Source organism: Bubalus kerabau, chromosome 6 (assembly GCF_029407905.1).
Source record: "Bubalus kerabau isolate K-KA32 ecotype Philippines breed swamp buffalo chromosome 6, PCC_UOA_SB_1v2, whole genome shotgun sequence".
In the NCBI taxonomy this organism is placed as follows: domain Eukaryota; kingdom Metazoa; phylum Chordata; class Mammalia; order Artiodactyla; family Bovidae; genus Bubalus; species Bubalus kerabau.
Window position 1 is genome coordinate 56936413 of NC_073629.1, and position 25191 is coordinate 56961603.

A 25191-nucleotide genomic window follows, 5' to 3' on the forward strand; every position below is an offset into this window, starting at 1 on the left:
ACTATTAAAAATATTTTTTTCTCTTAATTTCACCAGGGAAGCTGAGACTCTGAAATTTTCCCCCATGCAGGAGGGAATAATTTAGATTTTCTTCCATCCCTGTCAGAAGTTGAACAGACGAACAAAACAGATTCTTCAGAGACAATTTTACACAGAGTTACATCCATCCAATTCAATTATAAATTAAATTGACTAACGAACCATAGCTCATTATGGGAATCAATTACTCAGAACTGTCTTTGGACCAAAAATGTGGAAAATAAAAAATAATGGTCATACTTCAATATACCAGATTGTCAACGTTTGAAAGCTCTGTTTTTCTCTAGCTTGGCATAGTCCAACGCCAAAAAGAAATGATAATCATTTGTTTTACAGCTCCTAGAGATGTTCTCGTTTTCTGAAGACTAGTTAATTCTTGAGTTTTGATCTCTTTGGGATGAGTACCTCAGGCTTTTCTGAGATGACAGGCCAACCCTGGAGTCATGTAATCGCATGGGAATCTTTCAGATCAACTTATGCAAATGCGTTATTAAAAGGAACCTCATTTTAGCCTCTAGTGCCACCCACGCAATAAGAGTCAAAATCTTGGGAGGTCATGTTAAAAGCATTTTATTAATAAAATGATTCCAGGAACAGGATGGGGGTGGGGGCATCAGTCTCTGGAGCATTTTCATTCCAATTGTTTGGTAAAAGTAAATCCATGGAGATTCCAATGGCTGCCTTATTTACCGAGCAGTAGGGCCTGATAAAAGGAATAGTATTAAAACAATGAGACTAAAATCTTTCCCCTTTGGAGGCCCATAGCTCAGAAATTTTCTGTTACAGTGAATTAAAAAACCATTCTGCTTTGAACATGTATAGGTAGAGGCCAGGGCCTTCCCATGTTGCTCAGTGGTAAAGTATCCATCTGCCAGTGCAAGAGATACAGGAGACCCAGGTCCGATCCCTGGGTCAGGAAGATCCCCTGGAGGAAGAAATGGCAACTCACTCCAGTATTCTTGCTTGGAAAATCCCATGGACAGAGGAGCCTGGTAGACTGCAGTTGATGGTGTGGCAAAGAATCAGAAACAACTTAGCAGCTGAGCATGCATGAACACAGGTAAAGCTGAGACCACAAAGCACATACATGTATCAACTTTGGAGATGTGTGATAACACAGTGTGGGAGTCTGTTCCCCACAAAACATATCATGACAAGGTGGTCAAAGGACAAGGCTAAGACTTTTTCATGAACTGAAATCCTAAAGATGCCTTCGTTTTCTTTTTCCTCATGTACTTATACTTATTCACTGACACTTGGAGGATAACAAAAATAGATATTTCAAATTCAAGTGTTCACCTAAAGAACTAAGATCTCACTAAGGAAAAAAAAAAAATGAATTTGTGTATTTTTCTCATCCTAGGAAACCAAAAAGAAATTGTTTACCCAGGAAAAGCACTACTATACATGAAAGCAAGTTAATCCTCATAAATATATAATTCAGTATCATTTTGCTTAGAACCTCATATTTTAAAACATCCACTTCTTAAAATGGATTGAGTCTGAGTTTGTTTCACTAAAACATTATTTTTTAAAAAATATCAGACATAGAAGAGAAGTGGCTGGAAATTTCCAAATGTGTGTTTTGGCTAATACAGCGAGGTGGGGGAGAGCGCCTTCCTCATTTGTTTACTTTTTTACCATTAGAACAAGAGAAAGAACAGTTGCATTTACCATTATGTTCAACAGATAGGGAAGAAGGACAAATGGACATGTAATTAAAAAATAAGCATTTAATGAAAGGTCCCTTGAAAAATCATTTCAATAAATGGGGTCTGTATTCAGGAATTCAGGTTCAGGGTTCATAACTCAGAGTTCAGAGATTACATAATGTCTTTTGGACTGAATCATTTAAAAGGGAGGCTGACTCGTTTTTGCTATAAATAAACACAGCTTAACTCGCTATTTCAATGGCTTTCTCTTTTGTGAACAGCTCAAGCCTTGGGGACAGACTTGGATTCAAACCTGACTCTGCCCCTTACTGTCTGAGAAATAGTGAGCAAGTCCACCTCTGTACAGCTCAGTTTCCTGACCCCTAAAACTGAAATCATAGTAATTTCCATTTCCTAATGTTTCCAGAAGGCTCAAATAAGGCAAGTACTTAGCATGATGCCTGGCACACATGTGTGTTAGCTATTATTCCTGTTATGGTTGTTCTTCTTATTCTATCATTTCACAATAGGCAACAGCACAATTCCAAACCCAAAGGGAAGAGAACATCCATTCTTTTTCACCCTATTCTCAAACACTTTGTCAAAACTGGATCATGCCGCGTTTCTCAAATCTCCTGCAAGGTAGGCCTTGACTGGTTTGAAGGGCAGCTTACAAAGACTGAAGTGGCCCCAGGGATGTCTATGGAGCTCGTAGTGCAGCTGTCTTTCTTCAGTCGCCTCTCCTGCTGGTGGCTCCACCACTGCCCAGATCTCGGCCACATCCCCAAACCAACCCATGTTCAAGGGCCACCCCTCACATAGGAAACCATCACAGATCACTGCTGTCTAAGGAAAAGCTGCCTTATAGGCTGTACACACTCAAGACTGGGAAACTTGATGGCATTCCTGATCACCTGCCAGAATTTTGAAGGAAGACCTCTTACAGGCCTCAAGCATTTATGGAACCGTGTATTGCACGAATGTCTTGAGTGCACAGAGGAGCCTGGTGGGCTGCTGTCCATGGGGTCGCACAGAGTCGGACATGACTGAAGCGACTTAGCATGCATGCATGCAGGCATTGGAGAAGGAAATGGCAACCCACTCCAGTATTCTTGCCTGGAGAATCCCAGGGACAGAGGAGCCTGGTGGGCTGCCGTCTATGGGGTTGCGCAGAGTCGGACACGACTGACACGACTTAGCAGCAGCAGCAGCTTGCTCTCCAGCCCATATGCAACTGAATATGAATGCTATCAGAAATAAATACCTTTCTCTTTACTCCTTCATGTGGCGATAGGCAAAGAACCTGAGTTTGAGAAGCTGAAATCAGACTTGCACTCCATCGCAGGAATTCTTGGCAAAGCCTTCTAATTTTAACCAATTAGAAGAGCCAATCTTCTTTTTGTTCAGAAATGTATTAAAAGATATCACATTCAAAGGCTGGACATGCCCACAATTAATTACTGGTGTCCAGCTAAAGGTCTATCATTAGCTATTGCCATGACAACCTTTAGAAGGCCTTGGCCCACCTGTTGCAAGATAGAAACAGCATTAGGCAGTTGGTTCCTGCACTTGGCCTCCCTCGGGCCTATGGGGAATTCGTACTAATTAGAATTAGTTGTCCTTCTGTAGTCCAGCTTCTGACACAAATTGCATTCTGTAGCTTTTTGTTCCACTTGAGTTCACAGACAAAATAGCCCATGCCATGTTTGAAATGAAGCAAGGCAATATAAAAGGATTTTATATAATTGGCTAATATACTTTAACATTTTAACTAATATCTTCAGTGTTGGTTTCTTGGAAGGGAACTTGTTTACTTTCTTCTCCTTTTACTCAAAAGTTGTTTATGATCATGCAGCATGTAATTTTAAAACGGCTTGTTCAGGTGTCATTAACCCACTGTCAGACTCAACTGCATATAGAACAAAACAAGTGACCTTTAAAAATGATAGTTTGGAAGGGCCCCATGGTGATGGCAAAGAGAAGTACAAACAGCAAAGAAAACGAAAGGACCCTTTCTCACGTCTCACTAAAGAGAAACTTGATTGAAAACAAAAGCTCATAGAGGAAGAGTCACAGTAAAACAGAAAAGCCAGGAAATGAAAGAAATTATTAGGATGTGAGCTTGTGTGGTTTTGCCAGAAAGGGTGGGCCACAAACAGTGAGATCCAAAAAGATGCAGCCACAGGACCCACTGAGAGACACTTGAGAAGAGAAATACTAATCAGTGTCGCCCAGGAAAGACTAACTTTGAACATATCAGGATTTTAGGAGTGAACTGAGGAGATTCAACAAGTGTATCTTATGTTGCATCTTCCTGTGTAGAAGAGACAGGCATTGGCCAGGGTCGTCTAAGAAACCTATGTGGTCTTTATAATCTCATTGTGGAGTCATTTTAGTCATTTTTAGGAATAGTAAGACTCCAAAACACAAAGCAAAATTGATAGTCTAAGGAATTCTGGTTGGATTTTTCACAGGGCTGAGGGAACCTGGAAACGTGTTTGCTCAGCTCATTTTAGTCATGAACTGGAAATAAGAGTTAATTCTATGCTTCACCTTTCTTGTCCAGGTACCTCAGTTTCCAGGAACTCATGTGACAAATGATCTTATGCTTGTTATTGACTTTCTCTCTATATAAGAGGTTTTCTAAGCAAAGACTCTTAATCTTCCCACGAACAAGTACAATACAGTTTTATTTTTATTTTAAAAAGATACACTGAGAGCTAAGAGAGTGTTCCTTTCACAATAGATGTGTTTTCAGTTGGGGAAGATGGTTGCAGAACCACCATTTGCTTGTTCATGAAAGGAACTGTAAGTAGTTTTAAAATAAAATCTATACACATCCCAAATTCATTCTCCAAGCTACCATATCAGCCTCATATTGTTCAGAATGGGACTGAAGCCAAGAACAAATATCTCTCTTCCTTTCCCTGACTTTGAATCTGAATTCTGAAATGATAAGAGGTACTTTAAAATTCTTAAAATAGATGGATTTAGGAATGTCTGAGCCAAGGTAGCGCCTAGTTACTCAGAGATAAGCCAGAACTGCCTTCGTGAGTGTATTAAATGGAAAATGTATAAAATGTGCAAAATGTGCAAGAAAAATCAGCAAAAAGTCCAAGGAAATTTTAAAGTCTCAATTTAACTGAGAAAATCACCTATCTTTTCAATCTTTTCTGTTCTAAAGTACTACAGAACTACTTGAGAACAATAAGAAAGTCATTTGTTTGAAAACAAAAACCTTCCAAATGAAAATGCCAGCATGTTTGTCAAAGAACAGGACTGTCTATATTTTCTGTGTTGAGAAATTTTAAGTTTATTTATTGGTTTATAAAACCCTCCTTTTCCTTGAGCCTAGAGAAAGAGCAAAAAAATTTATTTTCACTACAACATCCATAACAGATAACATCAGTAATAATAACATAAATGAAAGGTAACCACAAAACACAGTACAAACCACATCACACCCCGAGTTGAGCAGGCTGGGTTAGTTAATTGACTTGCCAGCATGAACAGGCTGAACAACACACACAAGTTTCTCCAGTGACTTGCCAGAGTATAACATGGGCAACCCTGAAAGATATTTCAGTTGGTCCAAAAGCTTTTGTTGATAATTTCTCACTAAGGATAGAGATTTCATGGGGAAGATGCAGAGTTAGTCCCTCTCTAATAGGAATCAAATCATATTTATATCAAGATTTATCCTGGGGTCACCTTTTCCGGGAGGGCTTTTCTCCTCCTCCTTATACCACTTCCAAATTTATTTATTTTTATTTTTTCTACAGTAGACCCTTGTTGTTTATCTATTTTAAATATAACAGCGTATACATGTCAAACCCAAACTCCCAATCTATCCTTCCTTCCCAGCCTTCCTCCAGTAACCATAAATTCGTTCACTAAGTCTATGAGCCCCAAATTTAGATGAAGTACACCTTCTTTCCCCTTCAGTGACAAAATGTGCCTGTCTCTAGCTTCATTCTTCATCTTTTTTGGCATTCTCTCCAATCTATAGATTTCCAAAGCAAAGGAGCTTAATTTTTCCCACAAAACCAAGGAAGATTCAGAAGGACTCCATATAAGAGCTAGAAAAAACAAACAAACAAACAAAAATCCCTCCCAGTGTTCTGTGATATTTTTAAATATTTATTTATTTTTGGCTGACCTAAGTCATCATTGCTGCACATGGGCTTTCTCTAGTTGCAGCGAGTGGGGGTTACTGATCATTGCCATCAGGCTCCTCATTGCAATGGCTTCTTTTGTTGCAGGGCACTGGTTCTGGGGTACACGGGCTTCCATAGTTGTAGCTCCTGGGCTTTAGAGCATGGGTTCAGTAGTTGTGGTGCATGAGCTCAGTTTCTTCGAAGCATTTGGTATCTTCCTAGACCAAGGATTGAACCCATGTACCCTGTATTGGCAGGCAGATTCTTATCCACTGTATCACCAGAGAAGTCCTATAATCTGATTATGTACCTGTCTCCCATACCAGTCTTTGAGCACTGGAAGGCAAAATGCGGGTCCTCTGATATCCACTATCATGCCTGGGGCATAGTAGTTGCGTAATACCTGTTTGATGAATGAATGAATTTCATCGTATCCTGACAATCATGGTAAAATCAAAGTAAAGTTTAACATTTATCTTTACTTCACCTGCTTCACAAGTTGGGTAGAAGAAAGTCATTTTGGAAGATTAGCGTCTTAGTAAAAAATGTGTACAACCAGTCCATTCTAAAGGAGATCAGTCCTGGGTGTTCTTTAGAAGGAATGATGCTAAAGTTGAAACTCCAGTACTTTGGCCACCTCATGCGAAGAGTTGACTCATTGGAAAAGACTCTGATGCTGGGAGGGATTAGGGGCAGGAGGAGAAGGGGACGACAGAGGATGAGATGGCTGGATGGCATCACCAACTCTATGGACATGAGTTTGGGTGAACTCCAGGAGTTGGTGATGGACAGGGAGGCCTGGCATGCTGCAGTTCATGGGGTTGCAAAGAGTTGGACATGACTGAGCGACTGAACTGAACTGAACTGAAAGAATGTGTGCTTTGGAACAGCACAGCAGCCAACTTTTTTCAGACATTCTACCTAAACAGACACAAAGTGTTTAAATTAGCAAATAATATGTCCCCTTTAGTCCTGACAGAGTTCATGACAATCTGAAGAGTACATCTCAACTGTGACGTAACTTGGGAAAAACATAGGCCTAAAGCCGAAAGTCACATTTAAGATAATTCTGGGCTGACAACTCCTCAGCCAATCACAATAGCCTCTTAAGTTTTGCTTATAACATTCCAAGGTTTTGGAACACCCTTAGAATGAAAACAAAAGGAAAGATGAGGCTCCCTTTGACTGATAGGTACTTCTAAGGCCTGATGTCTTTCCACATAGTTAATCTTGTTGATATGACCTTTCTTCACATTTCTTTATTTTAAGTCACCAAGGCATTTCTCTGAAAAATCATCTGTTGCAAAAGGCCCCAAAGCAAGTATAAAGGAGAGAATAAAATCATTTATCAAAATTGTATGAATTTATAATTTATAATAGGCAAGAAGCAATTTAAAAAGATAGTTTTCTACCACTGACACGGCTACCAAAATAAATATGGGGAAGATAGTCATAGTAATTAACAGAAGAATTAATTTTACTTTGTCATGAGATAAGGTTCAATTTGACTTCTGATTAAGAGAAAATCTGTACAAAAAATACTTTTTCTTCATTGTTTCAATTATTATAAATTTAGAGTGGGATACCTATGAGTTTCTCAGCTCTTGCCTTTCACTGGGAAAATACTCCATCAACACTTGAAAATGCTTCAACCACAGCCCTTAGCTCTTTCCTCCCATCTCCAATCCATGCTTCCTTCACCTACTCAGCAAAGAAAGTTGATATTATATTCTACTAAGCCAAACACCAAAATGTTAGGCCCCAGAATATATTTTTCAGATTGAAGCTGTTAGCTTTCTTGCCAGAAAATAATGTTCTTTGAAGAGCCCCTGAGCCTGTTTGATTATGGTCATCCAAGAATCACAGACTCCAGCAGCGACTCAAATTCCTCTAGCAAACAAACCTCAGGAGTGATTGCATTCTCCAAGTTGGAGTTTAACAGTAATCATGGGGTCAGTTGAGAAATTGGTGTTTTGTAAGACTAATAAGCTTCAAGCTAAAGGGGCAAGCATGAACACACATCTATCTGTTGGAGAACTCTTGGCATACATTTAGCCTGCAGTAAGGGTTCAAAAACATTATAAATGGGGCAGAAGAAAATACACATACTACACATCTTTAGTAATTGAAGCAATTTGATAACCTCGTTCTTGGATGCGTATCGCATTCCTCATAAAGTTTGACTATGTTTATGAACATTTGTGCCAACTCTATCTCTTAAAAAGAGAAGATAAATGAAAAACTAGTTATCAAAACTTGGTTGGGAGCTAAGAGATGTGCCACAAATGTAAAGGCCCACAGTTCTCTTCTGGTACCATGCAAGAGTAGACTGTTCTTCTCTTGGGAAGAGATTAGTTGACCTTAAGGAAGTTATACCACATCTGTTGGCTCAGTTTCCTTGTCGAGAATTGTGTGGGGTGGGCGGGGGTGGGGAGGGGCGGTAAAGATGATCACTAGGTCAGTTTCCAGTTCTAACATTTAATGAGCTAGTTACCAGGCCAAGATTGGCAATGACTAGATTTAGAAAGCTAAAGAACTGACTGTTCCTCCCCAAACAAAATGCTAAGCTTTCTAGATAAGAGCATACACAGCCTTTGTTTTTGTTGTTTGGGTAGAAAGGGAAGAAAATTTAAAGACAAAAATGTCACCGTATCAGTTAGCAATTGCTGTATAACAAATCACATCAAGACTGAGTGGCTTCAAACTAAGTATTTATTATTTTTCATGAGCTTATGGATCAGTTAATAGTTGGCTGATCTGCGCCAGGATCAGCTCACCTTAGCAGGGCATATTCATCTGTTTGTGTTCAGCTAGGGAGTTGGCTGAGGGTTGCTGGTGTAGGTTAGGCTTCCTCACATATGTGGTGTTTGGCTGGGTTTTAGCAAGGGAGACAAAGGATGACTGAGCCAAGGGTTCTCATCATCCAGCAGGCTAGATCAGGCCTGTTCTTTCTTGAGATATAGTCTCAGAACTGGCCTACTATCACTTCTGCCATGTTCTATTGGCCAGAGCACATTCCAGGAATCAGGAAATAAGATCTGCCTCTTGAAGAGAGACACTGCAAGGTCATACAGCAAAGCTGTGGATGCAGGAAAGGGTGAAGAATCATAATCGCTTTGCAATCAATCTACAATGTCACAAATAATGTTTTGATGGCTGTGAGAATACAGGGGTGATCAAGATCAAATCATCCCCTTCAAGAAAGTCATAATTTAGAGTGGGGTAAAGAACCTGACACAGCTAATTAGAAGATAGTGTAATAAATATCCTAACCATGGAGATAGTATGGGATCTAGATGTGGGCAACTCCTGCTCAAGATACTCAGGGAATGCTTCTCAGATGTGGTGACCTTTGAGTCAGGTCCTTTTGGGGACTGGATCCCAGTGCCTGAGATGGTTCCTGGCTTAACAGTAAACACTCAGTAAATATTTGATGAATAAGTAAATGGAGAGTGAGGAGCTGATACAAACAGAATGAATGAAAATCATTCCAAGAAGAACCAGCATGAGGTAGGAGAAAAGGACTCACCATTTCATCTCAAGAATATTTATTTTTTCATGAACCTCCATGGAGTGGGAGGAAGACCAAATCCTTATTTATACTCCCCTCGATGTGAGAGAGCATGCCCCCCTCCTCCAGCTCCTGTGCCCTGCTCACATAGACATCACCACTACTACTCTCCATGTGATGAAATCAACACTGGTGAACTCAATGAGAACATGAGCTGATGGCATTCACCGGGATGCTCAAAACTCAAGATGCACCCATTCCATAGCAGCCAGATCCCTGGTGAGTATCTCATCGGAAGCCTTCATTTTTATTTCTTTTGAAAAAAGTGTTCAAAAAAATAAAAATAAAAGTGTTCAAGAAGGATGCAATCCATAAGTAACATTACTAGTTGGAACCCAAGACTATCTTAGAAAATACTTCTAGGTTTTTGGAAAGCATATTTTGGTACAGGGACACATAAGTGCCTGGTATAGTTTTGCAGATCATGTAAATATGTCAGTGTTCTAAACGGCATGGGCTGAGTTAAGCTTCATTCTTTTCGACCTATTCCATATTTTTTAAGGATAGTTGTCAAAGGCACTTTACCATAAGAGGTTTGCAGGGTGTTTGGACAATTCAGGGACCTTTGTCAGTACCTGCCAGAGCAGTATGACTTGTGCTTTATACACATATATAACACTCATCTTAAGTGGAAAGCTTAAGAATCTTTATTAAACATATCCAGAGTAACCCATAAAGCATAAATAGAATACATAGATTAAAAGTATTAAATGGAAGAGAAGCAAAAAGCAAAGGAGAAAAGGAAAGATATAAGCATCTGAATGCAGAGTTCCAAAGAATAGCAAGGAGAGATAAGAAAGCCTTCCTCAGCAATCAATGCAAAGAAATAGAGGAAAACAACAGAATGGAAAAGACTAGAGATCTCTTCAAGAAAATCAGAGATACCAAGGGAACATTTCATGCAAAGATGGGCTCGATAATTGGACAGAAACAGTATGGACCTAACAGAAGCAGATGATATTAAGAAGAGGTGGCAAGAATACACAGAAGAACTGTACAAAAAAGATCTTCATGACCCAGATAATCACGGTGGTGTGATCACTCACCTAGAGCAGACATCCTGGAATGTGAAGTCAAGTGGACTTTAGAAAGCATCACTATAAACAAAGCTAGCGGAGGTGATGGAATTCCAGTTGAGCTATTTCAAATCCTGAAAGATGATGCTGTGAAAGTACTGCACTCAATATGCCAGCAAATTTGCAAAACTCAGTAGTGGCCACAGGATTGGAAAAGGTCAGTTTTCATTCCAATCCCAAAGAAAGGCAATGCCAAAGAATGCTCAAACTACTGCACAACTGTACTCATCTCACACTCTAGTATAGTAATGCTCAAAATTCTCCAAGCCAGGCTTCAGCAATACATGAACCGTGAACTTCCAGATGTTCAAGCTGGTTTTAGAAAAGACAGAGGAACCAGAGATCAAATTGCCAACATCCGCTGGATCCTCGAAAAAGCAAGAGAGTTCCAGAAAAACATCTATTTCTGCTTTCTTGACTATGCCAAAGCCTTTGACTGTGTGGATCACAATAAACTGTGGAAAATTCTGAAAGAGATGGGAATACCAGACCACCTGACCTGCCTCTTGAGAAATCTGTATGCAGATTAGGAAGCAACAATTAGAACTGGACATGGAACAACAGACTGGTTCCAAATAGGAAAAGGAGTACATCGAGGCTGTATATTGTCACCCTGCTTATTTAACTTCTATGCAGAGTACATCATGAGAAACGCTAGGCTGGAAGAAGCACAAGCTGGAATCAAGATTGCTGGGAGAAATATCAATAACCTCAAATATGCAGATGACACCACCCTTATGGCAGAAAGTGAAGAGGAACTAAAAAGCCTCTTGATGAAAGTGAAAGAGGAGAGTGAAAAAGTTGGCTTAAAGCTCAACATTCAGAAAACGAAGATCATGGCATCTGGTCCCATCACTTCATGGAAAATAGATGGGGAAACAGTGTCAGACTTTATTTTTGGGGGCTCCAAAATCACTGCAGATGGTGACTGCAGCCATGAAATTAAAAGATGCTTACTCCTTGGAAGGAAAGTTATGACCAACCTAGATAGCATATTCAAAAGCAGAGACATTACTTTGCCAACAAAGGTTCTTCTAGTCAAGGCTATGGTTTTTCCAGGGGTCATGTATGGATGTGAGAATTGGACTGTGAAGAAAGCTGAACACTGAAGAATTGATGCTTTTGAACTGTGGTGTTGGAGAAGACTCTTGAGAGTCCCTTGGATTGCAAGGAGATCCAACTAGTCCATTCTAGAGGGGATCAGTCCTGGGTATTCATTGGAAGGACTGATACTAAAGCTGAAACTCAATACTTTGGCCACTTCATGCAAAGAGTTGACTCATTGGAAACGACTCTGATGCTGGGAGGGATTGGGGGCAGGAAAAGAAGGGGACGACAGAGGATGAGATGGCTGGATGGCATCACCGACTTGATGGACATGAGTTTGGGTGAACTCTGGGAGTTGGTGATGGACAGGGAGGCCTGGTGTGCTGCGATTCATGGGGTCACAATGAGTTGGACATGATTGAGTGACTGAAATTTGAACTTTGAACTTTGACATTCCAATGACTGTACTGAACTGAAGTTTGCCTATTAGACTTATCTTGACTTCTTTTAAGGTCTACAGACATTTCTACGGGCTGAAATATAGACCTCAAGTCTTTGTACTTGACTTTGTAATACTAAATAGACATCTATGCTGCTGCTACTGCTAAGTCACTTCAGTTGTGTCCGACTCTGTGCGACCCCATAGACGGCAGCCCACCAGGCTCCGCAGTCCCTGGGATTCTCCAGGCAAGAACACTGGAGTGGGTTGCCATTTCCTTCTCCAATGCATGAAAGTGAAAAGTGGAAGTAAAGTCGCTCAGTCGTGTCCGACCCTTTGCGACCCCATGGACTGCAGCCCACCAGGCTCCTCCGTCCATGGGACTTTCCAGGCAAGAGTACTGGAGTGAGTTGCCATTGCCTTCTCCAGACATCTATGCTACTCAAATACTTATCAGGAGGATTTAGGTACTGACCAATCAGAATGGGTATATGGAGCTTTCAGATATGCCAATCATTAACCTTTAATTGTTGGGTGGCAGGGAATTCTAGAGGTGATGTGGGAGGAGTGGTGCTCAGGTGGCCAGAATGGTGTGGGTAGGGGTACTTTTGGAACTCCTGGATGCTCTTCTTGACTAATGATAACAGTTGGCCCTGAGCTGTGCAGTACGTACCTAATCCACTTTGTGAACACATCTCTCTGGTTATGTTCAATCATGATCAATCACATCATAACATACTGAAGCTGAAGCTCCAGTACTTTGCCCACCTGATGCAAAGATCCACGTCATTGGAAAAGACCCTGATTCTTGGAAAGACTGAAGGGAGAAGGAGAAGGTGGCAACAGAGGATGAGATGGTTGGATGGCATCACTGACTGAATGGACATGAGTTTGAGCAAACTCTGGGAGATGGTAAAGGACAGGGAAACCTGGAGTGCTGCAGTCCATGGGTTTGCAAAGAGTTGGACATGACTTAGCGACTGAACAACAAGATTGCTAAGTCAACTATACTTCAATTTTTAAATTACTGATTTCTAAAAATCTAAGGATAAAGCTGCTATTGGCCACGAACAAACTGATAAATTTTCTTTGCCTTTATTTCTTTTTTTTTTAAGTCTTTATTGAATTTGTTACAATATTGCTTCTGCTTTATGTTTTGTTTTTTTGGCTGCAAGGCATGTGGGATCTTGGCTCCCTAACCAGGGATTAAACCTGCACCCCCTGAATTGGAAGGCAAAGTCTTAACCACTGGACCACCAGGGAAGTCCCGCCTTTATTTCAATTAACAGAAACAACCTGTCTTTTTTATTGTAGGGAATAAATTATACCTATAAGAAGAACATGATGAGTAACAAACAGTAATGTGAAGTCAGCTTGCTAAATGTGTCCTTAAAGTAAAACAACTGCCAAAGTCATGTTAAACCAGACCTTGCTGTGGGTTAGCAATATCAAGGTCTCCTTTCTCCTCCTCCTCCTCCTTCATCTCTCCCCCATAGCTTTGGAAGCTCTCAACCAGCATGTCCTTAGCTTATGTGACTGGAGATCTGAGCTCCAGCAGCGTAGGCTTGTCATAAAGAACTCGTGGAAAAACAATCCAAAGATCCAGTCTTTGGTGCAGGCACTGGGCTTCATTTCCATGTTGTTGTTTTTCTGGTCTTTAAAAGCAAATTCTTTACAGATGTAGTAAGACTGGAACTTGATCAACAGAACAAATGTTACTTTAAACACCATAATGGCAATAATGTAATCAAATGTGATTAGCTTTTAATAACTTTATTGGCCCTTTCATTTTGGCCCAAAAGCAGCCACGTGAATGGTTTGCTTATGCATTTTTAACAAGAGAGGAAATAAATGCTTTTGCTTATAGGAACAGAAGACTAATGATGTTTTTTCCCACACTCTTTGTTTCAGAGAACTAAGTCAGACGACCCTGCCATTAAAAGTGATCAGTCTGAAACTCCAATCTTGATAAAGCCAATGGCAGCACTGGGCCTGGTTCTTTCTCTGAGCCTTGAGGGCATCCAACAGCTAGATCAATACTATCATTTTCCCTGTGCCTAATTGTTTACAAAGCACTTTCACTAACATGCACTCTCTTAAACCATATGACTTTCATTTCACAGAAGAGATACTCGGAGTAAAATGGACTTGACCAATGTCACACCATGAGTAGTGGTGGTACTGGGACTTGAGTCCTTCAAGCTCCCACCTCTGCATGATGGTGGGTGGTGTGTTAACATAATGAGCTTAGGTGGTCCATGCTGTAATTGTGAAAAGAACCAAATCCTATTTATTCCTAAACCAAACCTTCTCATACCACAGCCTGTCTGAAAAAGAAAATAAAAATAAATAAACAAGTCATCATTAAGCCCGCAGACTCCTGGGTGAATAGACTTTGCCAGGATACTGAGTTGGAATGATTCACATTCGAAAAGTTCATCCGCTCACACCTAAGGGCCTCTCTCATTTAAGGGGTTTAAAACAAAGGCGATATTGTTTGTGAACAATCAATGAATGCAGGACTGGGCCATCATTAAAGCAGTTGTGGGTTGTTAAAGAACTTTCATTCTGCTAGAATCCAAAGTTCATGGAATGGATTGCCCATATTTTACATTTAACCCTTATTTGTAAAACTTACTTTACCAAAAATACACTTTCTCAATTAACTTGAAGTTGTGAATTTCAGATAGTCATGCCACAAACCAAATCAAGAACCAATTGGTGAAATTTGGTGATAATGCCAGAATACAGTTTTGATTCCTTAAAATTGATTATTAAACAAAGAACAGGGGCAGGAAAGGGGGTGGGGTAGAGGTTGGAAATAAAAGGGAACATAAGTTACAATGGATCCCCCCAAGAGTCCCCTAAAAATGGCTTTGAGAAAGAAAAAGGTGACTAGGAAGTTTATTTATGCTTTCTAAAAAGCACTGCCAATCCCAATTTATCAGTTACTGTCTTGTGACAATTTATTCATTGTTCACTGTTAGAAGCCAGAAGTTACATAGAAATGCATGATTGGTGATAGCTTCTCTATTTCAATATGGTATAATAGAGATAACACAGTGCCCAAAAGCTCTGCAGCCGACTTTTTGTCTGCTTTGTCTCTTTTCATTACTCTATCAGAATCTTCATTTAATATAATCCAAAAAAGCAAGGTAATTGCTTCACTTATCGGTTATCATCGCTCTCGCATACTTATCATGTCAAAATTATTTATGTGGATAGGCTAGGTTGATCTTGCTGCATTCAGAAGCTTGAAATTTGAATAACTGTTCTGCCAGTTAGGTTATCAAAATTGCGGTATAAGCAATGAGCTTCTGTTCTGGATGTTGAAGTGGGGAAAAGGAATAACCTCTTAGGTGTGCAGGTGTGAAGGGGAGCCCTGGGCTAGGGTGGCCCTCAGAACCAGCTCTTTTGGTGAAAGGAGGGAGGAAATGGCCACAGGATGAACAGGGTAACTTGAAGATTCATTGTGTAGCTCTATGACCAAGTACAAGAGAAATGAAGGCAATTGAACACTGTCTTTTGATGTTTTTCCTCAACAATCGTTCCCTGTGTAACTAATACAATTATTCTATAAGGCAAGACACCTTTCAACCTGGGTATCCTGTACCTACTTCTCCCTTTGTACTGGACCCTCCCATAAGTAAGTGTTGCATTTTTCTACGTGTTACTGATTTTTTGTCAAGCATTTTGTTGCTTTAAAGTTATATTAGGTTAATGTGGAAGTTGGCAGGTTTTTAGTCTAGAAGTAAAACATTTTTTTCTACAAAAATAAGTGTGGTTAGACAAGCTTTGTTTTGAGGCTTTTAGGAGACTTTTTCTTTTGCAAATGTTAATGGTAAAAAGAAGTTACTTTAGAATGTTCATTCTCAGCTCAATATCAGGGACTGTGGTTATATTAGCAGAGAATGGTTAAGTCCATGTAAATTTTGATTCTTGCCAAACCTTGTGTGCTCTCTTCAAGGACAATCTCAGAACCAATAGGGACGCTGCATCCTAATTCTTCCTGAGCCACTAACACTGTCTTAAAATGTCTGTGGAGTCTGAGCCATCCTGATGCAGTAGGACCTTCTCATATTCAGCCAGTCATTCTCATATCCACTCAGGGAATGACTACAACTGATGGCTGATATTCTCATGACTGTCTTAAGATCATCTCTGGCTATATAATGGGTACCTTTTAATATTTCTCAAATTTTCTTAATGTGACAGATAATATTTTAAACTTATTTACCCAAATGCTGCCATGCTATTAGCTAGGATTTAAAATCAATCAGAAAGTTTTACCTAAGCTAATTGCAGCTTATTCCAATGAAGCTGATCTTTCATTGCAGCTTTAATTCTTCACTTACGGTGGTTAGCCTTGGAGCTGGCAACATGTGAAAGAGAGCACTGGGACATATTTGTGGTTTTCTCACTGCTGTTTTGATAAATTTTTTGAAAATGGGGTGAAGAAAACATGCTTAAAATTCAGTGTTTATATATTAATTCCCTAAGTAAGTAAGTGATAAGTCACTCGGTCATGTCCAACTCTTTGTGACCCTATGGAATGTAGTTTACCAGGCTCCTTAGCATAAGACAGGGTATAAGAGATGTGTATTCATCATGACAATACAAAGTGGTATGTGTATTAGTACTATAGGAGTACTAGTGTTCTAGTACTATAGGAGTACTATAGTGTTCTAGGAGTCAGCAGATAATGTGCCCAGTGATCAGGAAATGCCTAGAAAGAGTTGGTATATGAGCCTGGACTCAGATAGGCCTGTTTCGTGGTGGTAATGGTGGTGGTGGTGGACTTTAGTCCCTAAGTCATGTCTGACTCTTGTCACCCCACTAGGCTCCTCTGTCCATGGAATTCTCCAGGCAAGAATACTGGAATGAGTTGCTATTCCCTTCTCCAGGGGATCTTCCTGACCCATGGATTGAGCTGGCGTCTCCTGCATTGCAAGCAGATTCTTTACCATCTGAGCCACCAGGGAAGCCCATTAATTCCTTAGTAGCTGCTTTTACCTTAGAAGTTAAAACAAAAGACTAGGTGGATATCATGACCTTTAAAGAGCTTTGCCAACCCTAGAATTCAATTCTTATTTAAGAATATAGCACAATGAGAATATATTTGAAGAAGGGTCCATACCTAGAAAAATAACCAATGTCCCAGTGCCTAGAAGAGTCTGGTACCTAGTTTGCAGTCAAATATGTGTTGGGTGAATGAATAAGTAAATGAGTAAATAGTTTTTCCTCCTAAACTTTAACCTTCAAAATGCCACTCAATACTAAACAAACATTGAACACCTCCAACACCTAACAGACCTAAGGCCCGGTTTATACACCGACCCTATCCAGACTTTTCCTGATCACTTGGCACATTATCTTCTGACTCCTATAGCACTGACACATATGATGAGTACACATCTTTTACACACTGTCTCGTGCTGAAGTCAGGAACCTGGAGTCAAGGACTGTGTCTGTATACTTTATTTCCCCCTTAATGACTGATGAAACACCTTTGTATGGAATAAACATGAGTAAATACCTTATAAAAGAATGAATCAGCCTCAGATTCTTCAATTGGTTAAATGCCGATAATCATAATGAGGTGTGATAATCACACTGAGGTATACTAATACAGCTATTATTTCATGATGCAGTGCCTGGTAGGCAGGAGACACTCAACAAATGTTGGCCGTATCTGAATGTACAAAAGAGCATAGAACAAAGCAAACTAACTCAAAATGCAAGGCAAGAAATTTTCCACAGGGTTCAGATTGGAAGGATGAGTAGAGAATTTCTAAGGGAAAGAAAGAAAAGTAGATCCCAGCAGAGGAAGCACTATAGACAAAGATCCGAGGTGAGAAAGATCTCATCAAATTACAGAATCAGTGGATAATGCTACCTGGGAACTCTGAGGGACCTCTGATCTTTTTCTCCCACTCAATTATTACCTAAACACGTGGGTGTCCTTAGTCACCCAGTCATGTCCAACTCTTGGCAGCCCCATGGACTGTAGCCTGCCAGGCTCCTCTGTCCATGGGGATTCTTCAGGCAAGAATACTGGAGAAGAGATCTTCCCAGCCCAGGAATCAAACCCAGGTCTCCCACTTTTGCAGGTGCATTCTTTACCAGCTGAGCTACCATAGTTCTTCTCAATTAAAAAAGGGGGGATTTTCTTTGCCTTCTTAATTAAGACACCGTATATCAGCACGTGTTTCATTTTATTTGGTTTGATTTTAGGATGAAGACCTAGTTTATTGGAATCATTTTGAATTTAATTTTAAATTCTAGAGTAAGGCAGCCACCATCAGTTTCAGTCATATGTGCAAAACGTTAACATATCTTACATACATATTAAGGAAAGATTTGGCATCCAAATTATGACTCTGTAAATAATTTCAATTCAGCATCCTATGTTTGTATAGCTAGGAACATCTAAAAAAAAACCAATGTATACCTGGGCAAAAATGGAGAAATGTGGCCAAAATCCAGATGTTTTGAATTATCTAGATGTTTGACATGATATGGATTTAAATATTAACAAAATGATGGTAATAAATAAAAATCCAGCATTTTTACATTAAAAAAAATTTATCTAGTTTTGGATACTTAATTTTATGTTGATATAAGAAATGGATACACTTCTATTCATTACTGCCATTACCATTTAAGACTGTCTAAAACTTATTTGGGTCAAGGTAATTGGTATGCACTGCTTTTTTACTCTGTAAAAGGTCATTAAATCTCAAACAATTTTTTATGGCCTTTTAAAAATAGGTACTCCATTGGCTTTTTCTCAGTAATCTGGGGTTTTGCCAATCCTCCACAGATCTTCACATGTTATCATTCTTGGCTCTTGATTACATCAATTATTTTCTTGGCAAATCCAAGGCAGAATTGGTCAAGCTCAACTAACATAAAAATATGCAACACCTCAAAGTAAACTGTAGGCCAGTTCAAATTGTGCTTTAACCTTCATTTTTATCTTAGCCTTCTTACTTTAGGCACATCTCTATAGCTACTTTGCTTTATGATCACTGTCTTCTGTATACACATGAAACTGCCAAGAGGCTCAGGGAACAATTTAGAATCATCCAAAGCCCTTAACACTATTAAATCCTACTTGATCCATGAAGAATAATTAGCAAGGTCTAGGGAACTTGTATGGGAATTTACCTATTTACAGTTAGGTCTGTTTGTTTGTGAACAGCCAAGTGTTTCAGCCAGGTTCAAATAAGCATTTAGAGTAATTCTGAGACAGCTATATAGTTTCTTGGGTCAAGATGATGGACAGGCCCTACGCTGCCTTCTCTCCATTCCAGATTCCTATTGAAAGGACAATACACACAGAAAAATAAATAAATCGTTAGCAGCACTTGAAACAAACCAGAAAAAGGGAGGAGAAAGGGGGATGACATTAGCAGACCAGAAAGTTTGATGAAGTCTTGGAAGATAGAAAGCAGATTGGATTATATTGTTAGATAAACTCTAATAGAGTAAATCACAACCCAAAATGCGCACTAAGAGATGTATTAGAGGTAGGATCATTTTCCTTAAAATATCCCTGGAGAGGCCTCAAGCAGGTACAGACTGAAGAAATTGCTAAGGGACAGCAATAATGGCTTGTAAGTGGAAGAGCATCTTCAGAGCACCTGGACTGGATCTAGTATATGGAATAGTTGGCCTCTTTGGCACTTTGCTGTCCTAAACCTGTTGACATATTTGAAAGAAGAAAAGCCATTTGTCTATAGGATTCATCCTTTGACACAGAACCTGAAGGCAGCCTTTCCATTCAGGAAAGTGGCCTTTTGGGTAAAACAGTGTATATGACTTAAAATGATATTCATGACAGCTAAGCAAATTAAGAAAATATAGTCCTTTTTGCCAAGTATTAGTGATTAACCAAGGATTACCATAAATTTAACATAGACTAAGTAGAAGCAAAAGAAAACCAAAGTTGAATTTTAAAAACTGACCACAGAACAGAGAGTAATAATGGAATAAATAGAAGAGAACAAAAAATTTCTAATCAGTATCCTCAAAATCTTAAGAATTTGCTATTTTTGTTATATTATAAAGGCTGATATGGGTTCTTGGAAATGAAAATATAAATCATCTAAAAAAAAACTATGGATTGAACAATGGCAGACAGAAGTAAATATTCAATTTAATTTTGAAGGTAGAATTGATACAGTTTTCCAAAATGGCAAAAAAAAAAAAAGAAAAATATGAGATGTCATTTCAAGAAATATAAAGCTTCTCCATTCAAAATGTGGTCCATTCAGCAGCAGGATTGACATCATCTGTCTCATTAGAAATGCCAAATCAAAGGCTTCATCCAGACTTATTGAATCAGAATCTTCATTTTAATAAGTCCCCAGGTGATTTTTATGCATTAAAATTTGAAAAGTACTGTATAGAACATAAATTTTAGAAAGACCAAAAACATATGTAAAAGATGATTTAGAAGAAGATAATATAAACAATAAAGGAGTTGAAATAACAAAAGAAAACACATAAAGAAAATTTCCTGGAAAAAATATCAGCCTCAAAATTGGCACATCCAAACACAAGCCAAGTGGGAAAAATGCACTATATATATATATATATATATATATATATATATATATATATATATATATATTTGTATATATAGAAAGCACTAAGCATGAAAAGAAAAGTTCTAAAAACTTTCAAAAAAGTTTTGAGGGGAAAAGAAGGGAAAACAGTGATTACTCAAAAAGAAATAATCACCAGATTGGCATCAACATCTTATCAACAACATAACGTATTAAAAGACTAAAAGAATCTTTAAATTTAGAATTCCATATCAATGACAGTTATAAATAAAGTTTAAGTGAGAAATAAAGGCATTTTTAAACATGAAATAACTCAGAAAAGTTACCTCTCATCTATCTTTTCTAAAGAAGATATTATGAGGATGTACTCTAGTAATATGAAAAACTAATCAAAGAAAGAGGAAGAAAAGGAATCTAAGAATATCTTAATCTAATCCAGAGGTACAATAAAAGAAATCTCAGAGTGAGCTATAGGTCAAAAATATAATTAGTAGAAATCAGAAGGAAATCAGAGGACTTTATGAAAAAAAATTATATTAATTGGAGGTGGGTTGAGGATGGCAGTGTGCATGGGAAAACAAGTAAAGAAAAAGTCATGGTGAAATATAAAACAAGCTAAAATATAATATTATTTGAACAATATTGGTATATATAATATGTACAACATATATGTACTTTATTTCTTTATCATAATAATTTTAAAGTAAGATATAATATTTGCTATATAAATTAAACTTTTGGACTTTGGTGTTTGGAACTATATGGGATTATATCACCAGCTCTGTGTGCTTAATCATATATGTTCTAGTGAAAGTAATATTTAAATACTGTTTTCTTTCCAGATATTTATGTTTTTAAATCAAATTATGGACAAATCATGAAAGATACTGGATACAGAACCAATATGTAAATGGTATAAATATAATGATACCAGTGCGTAGGTTAGGTTATTATAATAATAATTTTTGTCTATAAATAGTATTAAACTCTAAAAATGTAAAATATAATGATTTAGCAAGGAGGAAGAAATGCTGAAAGTGTAGGTGCACTGATTTCTTCATTGCATCTAATATGAGGAAGATAGAGTAGTCTAGAGCTGGTGACTAGAAAAAATAAGTATATTAAGAAATAAAGGTAACCAATAGAAGAACTAAATCAAAACAACAAAACAATAACAATAAAACAAACCCTAAACTTAGGGGGAAATAGTGAGAAAGGAAAAAGAAAAATATGAGTGCATAAAATTTCTCATCTTTCATCTGGAAATCAATAGATACTCTCTGAAGTCTTACAAAAACCAAGAATAGATTGTGTTGTTTAGAAATATGATGGTAAATATCTGAATAGCTAAAAAGAGAAAGTCATTTTCTTTAGAAACCTTTAGAGTTCAATAGAGGACAGTGAGGATAAATTTTATTTTTCATCCATTCCCCATGTACACAAGTTTTAATATTTTAACTACTACATATAGAGTGGTTTAAGCAACATGTAATAGATTACCTTATTGCAACTAAGCAGAGTAAGCACAGAAAATTTACTAGTAAGTATTAATATCTGTTGATTTAGTAAATTTCTTGAGCATCTACTCTGTATGTTCTTTGCTAAACACTGATCTGCAACACTGAGTCAGACAGGTCTGGACCCTATCATACCGGAGTTCACTCTCTATCAGTAAAGACAGACATTAAACAAATAATTACACAAATAAATTGCTCAGTACTCTTGTGTTACATGCTGTGAAGGATAAGTGTACAATGAGAAAATATAACAGGGGAATTTAAGCCTGGGAGACCAGGTTGCTTTGGATGAAGTTGTGTAACAAAGTTTAACAAATTTGATTTCTTGATACTAACATATAAAGACTATTGGACACAAAGGAAAAAGCCATTAAGAGACCATTGTTTAAAGATAACTACTTCCCATTAAGCACAGTTCTGTCCCTTACTCTATGTAACTCAAGTCAAAAATAAAAGCATTTACAGATGTTCATCATTTTGAATTTTCTGAGCTAAGGAAATTTCCCCCAAAGGTGGATCAAATCACTTAAATTTTTTTTCAAAAAAACTAGAAAGATATATTGAAAGCTGACAATTTGGCAATCAGCTGAAGCTAGGTGAAGATCAACCCACTTTCACATTTGAAAAAAGCCTAGTATTTCCAGAGATGTCAGGAACTTCAAGTTGTGAAGGAAGTAATTTGATCTACTGCACTTAAAAACTATTTACTTACCCATTTCCATCAGCATTCACTCACATAAACCAAGTGTGAGGACCAGAAAGCATATTTTTTATTCATCCTGCATCCAGCTGAGACATGGGATAGAGTGTGAGAGAGAAGAGGTTCTTCTGATAAGACCAGAGGGCTGGCCAGACAGGGAAGCCTGCCCTGAGAGAAAGAGGGGTTTCGGGGGCGGGGGACGGTCAAAAGGAGAATACATTAAATGATCAGGAGGCCATTTTATAATTCATAAAAATTTCATTATTTGCCCTTAAAACAAGTTTGAGCTTTCTCATGTGCTATGTTGAAACTGACATGGTAAGGCCAATTGTAACTGCAGAGGCCCCAGAACAGGTCACCTCCTCTACAATGAATGTGCACCTTTCACATTCACCTAACTCTGAATCCCACTACCATACTATCTACACCCACATGCACACCCAAAGTCATACCCATTTTTGGTGCTTCTGGTCTGGAAACTTGATAAACTTAACCATTTGATCAGACCAGAAGAATAGATTGGGACACTTTGTTACTGGTTATTCCTTTAGAAAGTATCAATGTCCATTTCAAGCCCAAACCTCTGCATGTATAGAGGCACTGGATAGAATATATGGAAAGAGTTCATTTTTGTGCAAACCAAGCCAAGGCAACTAAACAAGACGCTGTCTTTCCCACAAATAAGAAGTTATATTTCAACTATGTACTATTGTTCTTAAAACAACAAATGTAATAAGAGGCGAATCAAATTCCTTTAACATAAAAATCAGTAGACATTAGGTTGCTGATTGCCTCTATGTGCTTCACAGTTTTTAGGAACTTTTCCAAACCTCTAGAAAACTAAAGATGGGACAATAATTTCAAAGAAGGTTAAATTTTATATTGACTTCCTTTGGGAAACCCAAAAAGAAAAGTATTCTTTTCTCAATGCTTCTTAATTTTTTTCTTTTAGGAGAGTGCAGAGTATTTTGTTCTTGTTAAATAATTTCCAGCATTGCGATTATACACACGATGTGTATCCCTGCTTTGTGATTATACACAATAATCCCTGCTTTGGGAAATATCTGATATTTTATGACAGTTTTGTTGCAGAATCATTTTAGAAATACGTATACAGAACCTATTATGTGCCAGGACACTGAGTGCTTTATATATATTAACCCATGCAATATTCATATAGTCCTAGAAAGCTGGTATTCAGAGATGTTGTGGAACTTCTCCAGTGGCACACAGCTAAATGCATGGTGGAGATGGCATTTGAAACCAAGCAGTCTGCCTCCGAGAGGTCTAGTTTATAAAGCATATCTTGTAAATACATGTCATATTTTCACTTTGACTTTCATTATTGTGTCATCAATGTTTATCTTGAGACTTGGTAAGCCTCTGAGTGTCACTGATTCCTCTGTCTCTTGAACGTTCTCTCCCTTCCCCTCGGCTCTCTCCACCTGCATTTCCGGCCTGCCTGTCAAATAGTTAATGATCTGCACACAAACACTTACATGAACTAGTGGAGCTCAGCCTTTAAAAGAATCCTAGGGGAATCCTTTAAAGACTCTTTTACAATATGAATAATCACCCCCTAATTTGTTTATCTGTAAATTTTTGTTTTACATACAATAGATTTTTCTTCAGGTACGGCCAACATGAATCAGGCTCTTTCTTAGTTCTCAGATGCATCATCTTTGCTGTGCCATTTTGTAATCCAAGAAACCAATTATTTTAACGTTCACAACAGCCATTCTCCTTTTAGAGTTTATAAAAGTGAAAGATACATAGCACAAAAACTCTTTGTTAGGGACTATTTCTCATGAAATGGAAATTTTAGTTCCGTGTACTTACTTGGAACGCTTATTTGTTCAGACACAGGACAGTGAAAATAAAATTTATGTCCAGACTATTATTTCTATTCATTTTAATTTTGTCAGGCCAGATCCAGTTTCCATAGCAGATTAAATTAAACTTTTGTATCAGCTCACTTCTCATTTAAGATCAGGAAATTCGCCTTTCTATATACTTTGACTTTCGAGTAAATATCAGCTGACCCTGATTGTTCTAATTACCTCTTTCACAGATCTACTTCTTTGACTCATCTACCTTCAGGCAGCTTTAGTTTTCTGAGACCAGCAACAAAAACCAGACTAAACCCTATCTTTAAGTACTTTAAACAAAAATTAAAGCAACCCAATAATGGCAAACATTTCAAATTTACCACCAAGTCAATCAGTGATATGGATGTATAACTTCATCGTGGAAGCATATAATGGTTTTTGTCTCAGTTGCTGAATCCCACCTTTGGATTTGGAGTACTCCAGGTTCAAGGTTGAAATTGAGCTAAACTGTTGTAATATGATGGCTTTCACAATTAATGGCAAGGAATGGAGATCAACATTAATAGGGAGATCCTGTTCACTTTTCCCAGA

At 38.2% G+C, this 25191-nt stretch overlaps 1 long non-coding RNA gene across 1 annotated transcript; it reads right to left on the reverse strand.

The window, feature by feature from the left end:
* Positions 1-690: 690 nt before the first annotated feature.
* Positions 691-25191, reverse strand: LOC129656159 (uncharacterized). The gene is made up of 3 exons (XR_008716240.1): positions 25062-25191; positions 22784-22934; positions 691-742 (listed from the first exon to the last, which is right to left on the reverse strand). It is a non-coding gene; the product is annotated as an uncharacterized LOC129656159 (long non-coding RNA).